The following is a 10,922-nucleotide window of genomic DNA, read 5'->3' as shown; positions in this document are numbered from 1 at the left end:
CCTTGCTTGTGTGTGTGCTCTTGAGAGAGGGACTGTGAGAGTGTGAGGGAGTGAGTGTGTGGGAGTGAGGGATCAAGAGGGTGAAGCTCTTCACTCCTCTTCTCTCCTTCTCTTCTCTTTTCTCGTGCGCGTGGCTATGGTGGATGGAGCCCGATGGAGGAGACTTGAGGATGCTTGAGCTGGCATCTAGGATCGTGGAGCTACCGATGTGTGCAAGAGAGGATGCAACTCATTTCGGCATTAAGGTAAGCTCACTACACTCGTAGCTTCGAAGGCACATCGGCTAGGTGAGAGATAGCCATTAGAGCTCGCTTGAAACGCTTGAAAGAATAAGCAGTCCATGGGTCTTGGCAGTTGAGCGTAAGCTCCCTCTACACAATGGAACCATCTACATCCCCCCTGCTATTGAAGCACAAAGTTCTCACAATGGTATTAAACCTTGGTGAAACTTGGCCATGGTGATTTGTAGGTGCATAATTGTAGTTCTTTTCTATGTTGTAAGAGGTAGCCTAAATGCGAACGTTGTGTCCAATATCGAATGGAGGAGTTGCTATGTTTGTGCTATCAAAGCTCTCCATTGTCATGATACTCAGTTCAAGTGCCACTCTCTCTTTCTTAAGTTGTGTTGTCATTTATACACTTGTAGTTTGTAGTATAGCTATTTTTCCAAGTTTTCGTAGTGGAAGTTGCATAAGTACCAAGACGTATAACTTCGGGGTGGATGTTTAACCATCATATGACACAATTTCATTCAAGAGTGGTAAAGCTTATTGGGGAATAAAAACATTGTTCCAAAGATGATGAGTACATACTCTCTAAAAGGGGAGTATTTGCACCTCCTATTGATGACTTTCATCGGCATGTTTTAAAAGACATAATTGCCTGAGTGTAGGTTTTCTTGGGATTCAAAAGACCTATGCACTAGTAAAAGGATAGTTTTGTTGGCAGTGTCTATTTAGGGATGCCAAAGATTTCATGCTAACATGCAAGAAATGTCAAGGCAATAAATGAGAGCAGCTCAAGGTTATAGGGTTACTGCATCCCTTGGATGTTCCCAACAAAAAGTGGGAAAGTATTTCAATGGATGTTATTACAGGACTACCTAGAGAGAATCAAGGAAATGATTCAATTTGGGGAGTGGTTGACTGACTAGCCACGAATCTATACCTGCTAAGAAGGAGGTAGAAAGTCTTAGTTAGCTAGGCTATTTATTGAACATCTCCATAAACTATTTGGTGTGCTCGCAAATATAGTTTTGGATAGAGATAGGATGTTTGACAATGATGTTTGGATAGAAGTCTTCAAAGAGTTAGACACTAAGTGTTACAAGATATGCCTCGTGCATATATGTGGGTAAAAGGCAGTACAATTGGGAGAAGGTACCTAGTGCGTTGGAATTTCTCTTATGATAGTTCAAAACATTTGGCTACTAGCTTTAGTTAGTGATCCATTCATGTTGATGTGTGAATTTTAACCCAGGTCTCCTGTGGTTGTTGTTGACTTGCATAAAGAGAAGACTGAATTTGTTAAGAAGGCTCATTGATTATATGCACAACGTGCTACAATTAGCCAAAGAGTTAATGAGACCTATGGTTGTTATATAGTTGCATAAAGAGAAGACTGAATTTCTTAAGAAGTCTCCTTGAATATATGCACAACATGCTACAATTAGCCAAAGAGTTACTACACAAGATCACACGAAAATGTATGTTAATAAGGGTTGTAGACCTATTATCTTCAAAGAGGGTGACTTTGTTTTCTTGAAAGTACTTACACAGTCAAGAAATGTCAAGAGCTTTCATTGAGATACTATGGACTTTTTAAAATCCTTATTTAAAAGATTGGTGTTGTAGCATTGCATACAAAATCAAGATCCTTGAGACTCTCGAGTACAACCAATTCTTCATGTTAGCAAGCTAAAGACATCGAGGGGAACGTAGTTTCTCCTGATGTTCTAGTAGAGCTACTTGAGCCCCAATCGACTCCGCACGCACAAACCTGATAAGTCTCTTTGGGTTTTGAGATAGACACACGAGGCATAATAGTGTGTTTACAGCTGAGAGAACTAGTGTGTTTACATCTTAGAGGACGGTACAGATCAAAAGGACAAGCGTGTAGCAGAAGGTCATGATATTGCAAGCAATATTTGCAAGAAACATTTTTGGTAGCATATATAAAAACCTTTGGCTCAAAATTTTGGAGGGATTTTAAAACCAAATTACAAATATTTGCCATTTTTATAACTAAAAATCTTATAATTTTCAAAGTTTTTAACTTTCTCTGTGAATTTTAAAGGTTATTTTGTAATTTTTGCAATTCCTTTCACATTAAACCTCGGTTTTGGTGAACACTGATTGCAAGGCCTTTTCAAGCAAAAGCATGATAGCGGAAGGTCATGACTCATGATATTGCAAGGCCTTGTGAAGCAAAAGCTGGAATGTGTGGAAAGGACGATGAGGTGATTACGTACGCCATGTAAGCACATCAGATAAGGTTGCACAGGCTCCCATTCAGCTGCCTGCATTATACATGAAACTCTATCTATTAATCTCTGTCTCACCGGCCGGCATGCACACGATTGACTTGAACGATAAACAACACATGATTGAAGTGGACAGGACAACGTATGCAAGGCAAGACTCGCGTGAGGCGATTAAGGCTGTATATAAGCAGCAGCGAAGGGCTTTGGGGCTTCGACGATCATCGCGCTCTCATATAAAATACTAATACAGTCCAGGTAAGTTGCACTTTCTCCCATGCAGCTGGTTGCACTTGCCACTATATGGGCGGCTCTATCTATATTAAACGCATTATGAGCTTCTACACATGAGGATCCACATACCTAGCTTGCCTGCAAAACTCATGACGTTGTTATTATGAGAGTGTGCGCTTGTGGGTTTGGTTTGGAAATGGGGATTATATCACACAAGAAAAAGGGTAGGCACAGTGTAATGTGTTCTTTTCTTTCGTTTCTTGACATAGGCAGAAAATGGTAGTGTAATCATGGGTGTTCTCTTTTCTATGTTTGACATAGGCTCCTTCTTGTGAGTGCAGATGACTACCATCAAGCTCCCCAAGTTCATCACCCTCCAAAACACCCATACCCAGAGGTACCTTAGGGTATCCACTACTGCCAGGGGTGATCTCTTATTTGACGCCGATGATCCCACTGATCCTCGTTGCATCTTTGAGACGGTGGAGAGAGAGGGTCATTTTCAAACATACTTCTTTAAGTCCACTTTCAATGGCAAGTTCTGGCGGCGCAGCTTGAATGAGGGTGTTTATAGGTGGGTCTACACCGATGCTACAAAAGTTAACAGTACCGATAGCTTTCAACACCAAACCCAAGATGAGACCCCAACACGATACCTAGCTTCTGGAGCCCCCTTGATAGCATGTTTCTCCACAGCTTCACTACAAGCGGTAGAGTGCAAGCACTATGTGTCTTTAGCAAGGACGTCGATTCGGGAGGGGCAGATGTTCATACTCGTTTTCGTGTCACAGAGGCAACGACTGCTTGAGCAATACATATATTTCCAAGGTGCGACTCACCACACCTTCCATAAAAATGGGTGATGCATGCATCATACATCCCTCCCGCCTCTCCTGAAGGCAAGGGTGCTATTGTGATGGCATGCCATGTTCACTTGTACTTAAATAAAGCTTCTGCCAATCATTCTAGGTCTAGCTACTATGTATTTTTGTACCTTTGGCAACAACCATGTCCTTGTTGATGGACCACAATATGATTGCATCTTTCCAGGGTACGTGCAAACATCGATCTCTCTCTCTCTCTCTCATGGCTATCTGGTTACGAGAAGTTGAAGTTTTGGGAACTTTCTCTCATGGGAAAGAGTTCCCTTTCCCTCACGTTTCCCTAATGTTCAACATCATAAGCTTGTTTGGGAGAGGTATAGCCTACCTAACTAGGTGTAGGGCTATGGCACATACCTAGCTAGGTGTGGTGGGGACTAGGGGGCCATGGGGCTAGCAGCCTCTTATTCCCCATTACACCTAACAAGGTGAGCTACATCGAGTGTCCACGAAAAAGCGTTTTTGGTAGCAGATACTAAAACCTTTAACTAAGAATTTAAAGGGATTTTCAAATCAAATTACATGTATTTGCAATTTTTATAACTAAAAACTTTTGTAAAGTTAAAAGTTTTAAACATTCTTTTGTAAAATTTGAAGGTATTTTTGAAATTTTTGCAATTCATTTTACATTAAACCTTGGTTTTTCGTAAACATTGGCTACACCTTGTGCACCAAGAGTTTTAGCACTTTCTCATGTTGTGAATGAATGTCAACTTGTAATGTTTAAGACATTAGGGGAGATTTGGACTCACTTTTGGGCCTTGTCAACATTGCCATGTCATCATCCTATTAAAATAAGGGAGCCCATGGATGACTATATCCATCATACCTCAAAAGTATATCATGTAACATATCATTGGAAATGTCTCAATGAGAGGATTCTATTGCACCAACCTCTAATAAATTTGGAGTTTATGTGCTCAAGTTATAGCCTCTCGACCAAAAAGTAACCTTAAAAGTTCCATAACAATAGTCTCATCCTCATTTGTCCTTATGGAATATTTCCTAGAATCCCAAAGAGCATAAAAGGCCCAAAAGTGAGTCCAAATCTCCGCTAATGTTCAGTGTGATTAAATAAAATTCTAGTCAACTTTTGTGTCACGAAAGTGTTTCACACTTTATTTTCTATAAGGATGCACACTTTCTAACCTCTCATGTGAAAATCGTCCTATTACACCTCTCATATGAAATATTATAGTGTGGAATTGTGAATTTCTTATGCCTCATGGATTTACATTTATGAAGGTATGAAAATAAAAGTAAGGACTCTTTTGCATAAAATGGAAGGGGCCTTGAATTTGACAGTTTCACTCCCCTTCAACAAGTGGGGATGGATTCTTCATAAGAATGGTAGATATCAATTTATCCTTCAACATAAGGATATATTGGGCTAGGAATAGTTATGTGCCCTTCTACTCTCTTCACAAAAGAAGTGAGGTTTTAATACAGCCCTTCGAATTAAAATTTTGGGTTGCCCTTCAAGTCCTAGCACTAATATGGAGCAATACTTTTTATAAATCACTAAATTTCCCACGTTTAGAAATTAAAAACTTATTTTTGAAGACAAGAAAATAGTGATAAATGTTAGCAATGGCTTTTCTTACTACATAAAGTCCACTCTGGTTGTGGATGGTGGCAAGATTGAAGTGAACCAAAGAAATGGTGATGGTGTAGTCCAAGAGAGCAATGCTTCTTATAACACACCCCATTTCTATTCACTCTATGAATAACCCCTTTATATGATACCCTTTTGTATGTAAAAAAGTGTAAAAATGGTATTTACAAAACCCCTTATTTTAAACCCACATGATATGCTTACATACTTATGAGTGACCCCCCCGGGAGCAAGGTTTGTTGATCAAATTCAATCATGTATGATGAAATATAGAGAAGTTGAAGGGGGTAGCCAAGAGGCAATGGCAAAGTTTCTTGATGGCGTACACTATGGTGAGCCTCTCATGTTCTATTGTGGTTTAGTTAATTTTGGCATCTACAATTTTGCACCTACTGAAACTAATGGTGTGCTCGAGTTGATGGTCTCTTGGTTGACACAGAATCACAATAATTGCAAATTCAAAGGCATTGATTTTGATGTGAACAATGGATGGGAATTTGAAAATTTGGACTTTGAAGTATGGGTCGCTAGTTAGAGTTTCCTTTATCTTTTTGTAGGCTTATTGCCATTTTAAGGTCATGTCAAAGTCAAGTAGTAGTAGATATGTAGTAGTAGACGTATCCTTGATCTTGGATATATCAATAAATATTTCAATTTTAGAGATAATATGCTCACAAATTACTCCATGCCTTCCCTAGAACAGCACTTGAGTAGGTCAAGTGATACCCAAAATTCTTGGCAGTGTAGGAAGAATCACCCGAGATATTGAACATGCTTCTAATATGTGATGTGGACACAAAGGTCATCCGTAAAAACTTCAACAAACTCTTTTACAATGTCCTTGAAGATTGTGCATATTAACCTTTAGAAAGTGGTTGGAGAATTAGTTAGGCCACATGGTATGATTATATATGCAAAGATACCCCACCTAGTAGTAAGAGCCATCTTGTGGTGATAATTTGGATGAGCTTTGAGTTCGTTATAATTTGAAAATCCATCCAATAAGCCATAGATAGAACATGCCACACATTCACATCCATGCTTTGTATAGGAAAATGAATAGTGGTCCTTCCTTGTTGCAATGTTCGTTTTCTTGTAGGTGAAACACACTCAAATTTTGTCATTCTTCTTTAGTACCAACATGATTGGTGATACCCAATCCACGTGTTTGAGTTTTTTCCTCCCTTATTAACTTGAGTAGCATACAAGAGATTCATTAGGTACTGTTGGGCTCCAACGGTTGATACTTTGGACGGAATAATATTCTATCAATAGTTTCTTCTATTTGTGAGACAAGACTACCTCTTACTTATTCAACCTGTACTCTAGCTCCAAGCCACCAAGCTTGTACTCTAGCTCTAAACCACCAAGCCTCTTACTTATTCAACATATACTCTAGCTCTAAGCCACCAAGCCTCTCTCTCTCTCTCTCTCTCTCTCTCTCTCTCTCTCTCTCTCTCTCTCTCAAATTCCATGCCTCCAACTACTACTCACATGCTCACCTTCTCATTATAGTTTGCCTCCGAAGGGAGACGTCAATTGCCACATGATTCAAGTGTGTTCCTCGCACATACAAGCTCTAGATCCATCATCATCATGCTCCACTCCACTCCTCCAAGAATATTTAGAAAAGCAAAAGAGGATAAGAAGTCTTGTCCTTCCCGGTTACTGAATCTCACACTCTCTTTCACTCCCTAAGAATGGATATGGAGGCAAAAATGTGTTGTAAACTCTCACCATACAATAGACAAGAATTGAAGAAAATAGAAGAGAAAACAATTTGCAAAGAAGAAGAGTGAAGAGACAATTTTCATGAGACACCAATTGGGTACAATCTCCCCCCATGCATGAGTGAGCACAATTCCCCCTCGGGGGAATCACTCATAAATATGTAAGTCTATCATGTGGGTTCAAAAGAAGGGGTTTTTTAATTAACCTTTTTATACTTTTTTTTTTTCATACAGAAGGGTGCCATGTAAAGGTGTTATTCATAGATTGAATAGAAAAGGGTGTGTTTTATTTTTAAAAAATTCACAGATAAGGGTATTTTTAAATAGTCCTTGAACACACATGATATAGAGGGTTTACATGTAGTGAATCCCCCGAGAATTCCCCATGCATGTATTTGAGTAAATTTGGATTATCTTATGTGCCCAAAGTACAATAAAGATATCTCCCTTTTAGCTCTTGCTTTCCTCTTCATACCTCAATTGGGTTTGCAAGCAAGGCCTCACACATATAAGATCAATGCCAAAAACATTGACCTTGGAGATCAAGAGCTAATACCATCGGCATATCTTAAGGTCAAACTCATTGCCAAAAGAGAGCATGTCACAAATGCTCTCATAGAAGAAGGTGTAGATTTTAATATTCTAACTAAATGAAATATATTCCATATCCTAGGAGGATCAAAATTGTTGTACCATCGAACTCCTTTTCCATTCTCTGGAGAAAAATGGTGACCTCTAGTAATATAGTCAAGTATTGTGGGCTTCCCTCAACCCCAACATTAACTACCACTTTACCTAGAATCTTATTAAGCCTCTTGATATTTTCTTTCTCCAATTCCACTATTTGGTTAAACATTTCTTTATCCTCTCTCATCCTTTCATTTTCCATCCTTTTTTACTCCTTGTGCATCTCTCTCTTTCTCTATGTGTGTGTGTGTGTGTGTGTGTGTGTGTGTGTGTGTGTGTGTGTGTGTGTGTGTGTGTGTGTGTGTGTGTGTGTGTGTGTGTGTGTGTGTGTGTGTGTGTGTGTGTGTGTGTGTGTGTGTGTGTGTGTGTGTGTGTGTGTGTGTGTGTGTGTGTGTGTGTGTGTGTGTGTGTGTGTGTGTGTGTGTGTGTGTGTGTGTGTGTGTGTGTGTGTGTGTTCACTTCAATTTGTCTTTTTACTTCTCTTGATCCTATTTCCCCTTTGCTTGTACTTGTATCTTGCTTAGTGACATCTTCAATCTAGACTATGCACTTGGTTGACCCGTCTTGTACTTGGAATATTCAAATTTGCATAGGCCTTCTTGTCTATTGTATGTGTTGGTACAAGAAGTTTATCAAACCTATACTTGATGAGCTTTGCAATGTGCATATCTTTGTCCACCAAGGTTACCTTGTGAGAATGGGTAGCACAGATGTAGCTATCTTGAAGAAATTCTATCAAGAAGTCCTTTGTAGACTCTTGAATGTAAGCTAATGCACTTATGTGCCACCTGTCATTGAGTTGGTACTTGTTGTAAATATCCTTAATCAATTGCAAAAGGGGAGCTTTGGGTATCAGCATGTGGAAGGGCTTTTGTGCTTTGTGATCTCCCTTAGCATATTCAAAAGAGATGATTTACCCTCCTCTTTGTAGACATCTAGCCTTTAAAAATCCACTTGGAACTTTGAAGTTTTTCCCATTGTTTGTCTCGCCCTTGCCATTCCTTGTACCCAAATATGACGTGTGGATATAAAAAGCACACTCACATTATGCAACAATAGGGATAAAATATAAGTGGAATGAGCAAATAGCAAAGAAAGATGGAGCAAAAGACTCGTAATAGGGGCCTAACCCTACAACCCACTGGGAGGCAACATCATAGGGTCAAACCTCTTTTTCAAACCAAAAAGACATATTTCCCAATTTAGTGGTTTTTTATAAAGTACTCATTCTTCATAGTTGTTTGATTGTCAGCATATATGTAGTGTTATTGTTGGCTTCATTTTATTGTGTATTGTATTGATACTTTGATTTATTGTTGTAAGTGAAGAAGAGTATATCATTCATCCATTTAAATAAGGAGAAAATGCATAAAATAGAAGGAAAATGTATAAAATGCTTATTTGAATATTAAAAAATAAGGAAAAATGGGGACTGTGTGGAGAAACATTGTAGAATGCATTTGGAAGCATTTAGGCTATGATATAAGTGTATTAATTGCTATTCTTTAAGTGTTGTAACCAAGACACAATGCATCGAGGGCTGAAATCTATTAGGTGGACGTCTGTTTCCAGTAGACCATCTCACGGTAGGCTCTGCTGCCCTGCCGAACTGCCTGTCCAACACCCTAACCATGAGCATCTGCTGCAGCTGTAGGCTGTCCAACTGGCTGTGCGGGAGCTCTAGGCTCCTCCTCAAATATGACCCTGCGGATCTCAACAACTCTCTCAGGCTGCCTATGCATTTTGTCTTCATGGAAGACTACATCATGACTGCGGATGACTTTCCATGCTTGCGGATCCTAGAGACGATAACCTATCTCGCCTGCATCCCCATAACCAGGGAAAATGCATTTGACACTCTTGGGATCCAGCTTACTTCTCTTGTCCCTAAGCACATAGCAAAATGCCTCACATCCAAAGACACGGAGATGCGCATAAGAGGGAGGTTTTCTAGTACATACCTCCTCTGCAACTTGGAAATCCAAACCACTAGAGGGTGATCTGTTTATGACATGCACAGCTGTACTAACTGCCTCAACCCAAAAGCTCTGTGGTAGGCCTGCATGGCTAAGCATACTGCGTACACGCTCCTGGATGGTTCTATTCATCTGCTAAGCCAAACCATTTTGGGGGGGGTGTAGGGGGCGGTCAACTGACGCTTAATAGCCCTCTCATCACATAACTGCTCAAAAGCATGTGAGACATACTCACCCCCATTATCTGTCCTTAGGCATTTTAGCTTATACCCAGACTGGTTCTCAACCAATGCAAGCTATCTCTGAAACACAGCCAAGACATTGGATTTCAGCTTAATGGGATAAGCCCAAACTTTCCATGAAAAATCATCTATGAACGTAACAAAATACTTTGCACCACCCATAGACTGAGAATGCATGGGCCCACAGACATCCAAATGTACCAATGCCAAGGGCTCACTCATGCATGGCCTACCAAACTTCGTATACGTAGACCTAGTCTGCCTGCCATAAAGACAATGCTCACATGAATCAAAACATGCATAATCAAGGGGCGGTAAGTACTGCAAACCAGAAAGCATTTTCATTCCCTTCAAAGACATATGGCCCAAACGGGCATGCCAAAGAGATACATGTGGGATAGAACCCATAGACAAAACATGATCAAGGGAAGAAGCTGATACAATCAAGGGGTAGAGACTGTCAGCCTTGGCACCTCTCGCAATCACAAGTCTGCTACACGAATGGCCCCCACCCACCACCAATGGCCCCCATCCGCCTCTACTCAATCGAAATTTTGGGGGGGGGGGGGGGGGGGGGGTTTGTTGAGGCCAAGGGGTGCCTCGCTCGCCATTACTTAATAAGAACAAGGGGGGTGCTTGCTTGGGTCCCCCCCGCGCAACCCCCCCCGGCCTCCCCGCCCTGGACTGTTAGCGTTTGCATAGACGGTTAGCGCGGGGTGCAGAGGGCCCTTGCCCACCTTTACTTAATGAAAACAAAGGGGGCGGGGCACCCCTTAGGCACCCCCCTTGACTTTGAAAGCATGTCTCTTTTTGGAGGACCCATGTAACAAGAAAATTTAAAGTTTACTTAAAAAATTAAAAGTAAATTACTTGTTTTTTTACTTTGAATGTAACTCGCCCACAAGAAGTCTTTGGATTTTTATCCCTAAACCTGACATATAAAGACAAAGATTTATAAAAAACTGTTGTGAGAATAAATAATTACAATTTTAACATTATAGTATTAACAAATTAAAATAATAATAATTAACATTATTAACATTATAAAAATAAATAATTTTAATTTTAATATTTTTAA

The sequence above is a fragment of the Lygodium microphyllum genome, chromosome 30, assembly GCF_053477565.2.
Source record: "Lygodium microphyllum isolate KBCC chromosome 30, Lygodium_microphyllum_v1.1.10, whole genome shotgun sequence".
Taxonomy (NCBI): domain Eukaryota; kingdom Viridiplantae; phylum Streptophyta; class Polypodiopsida; order Schizaeales; family Lygodiaceae; genus Lygodium; species Lygodium microphyllum.
Note: the sequence above shows the minus strand (reverse complement) of the source record.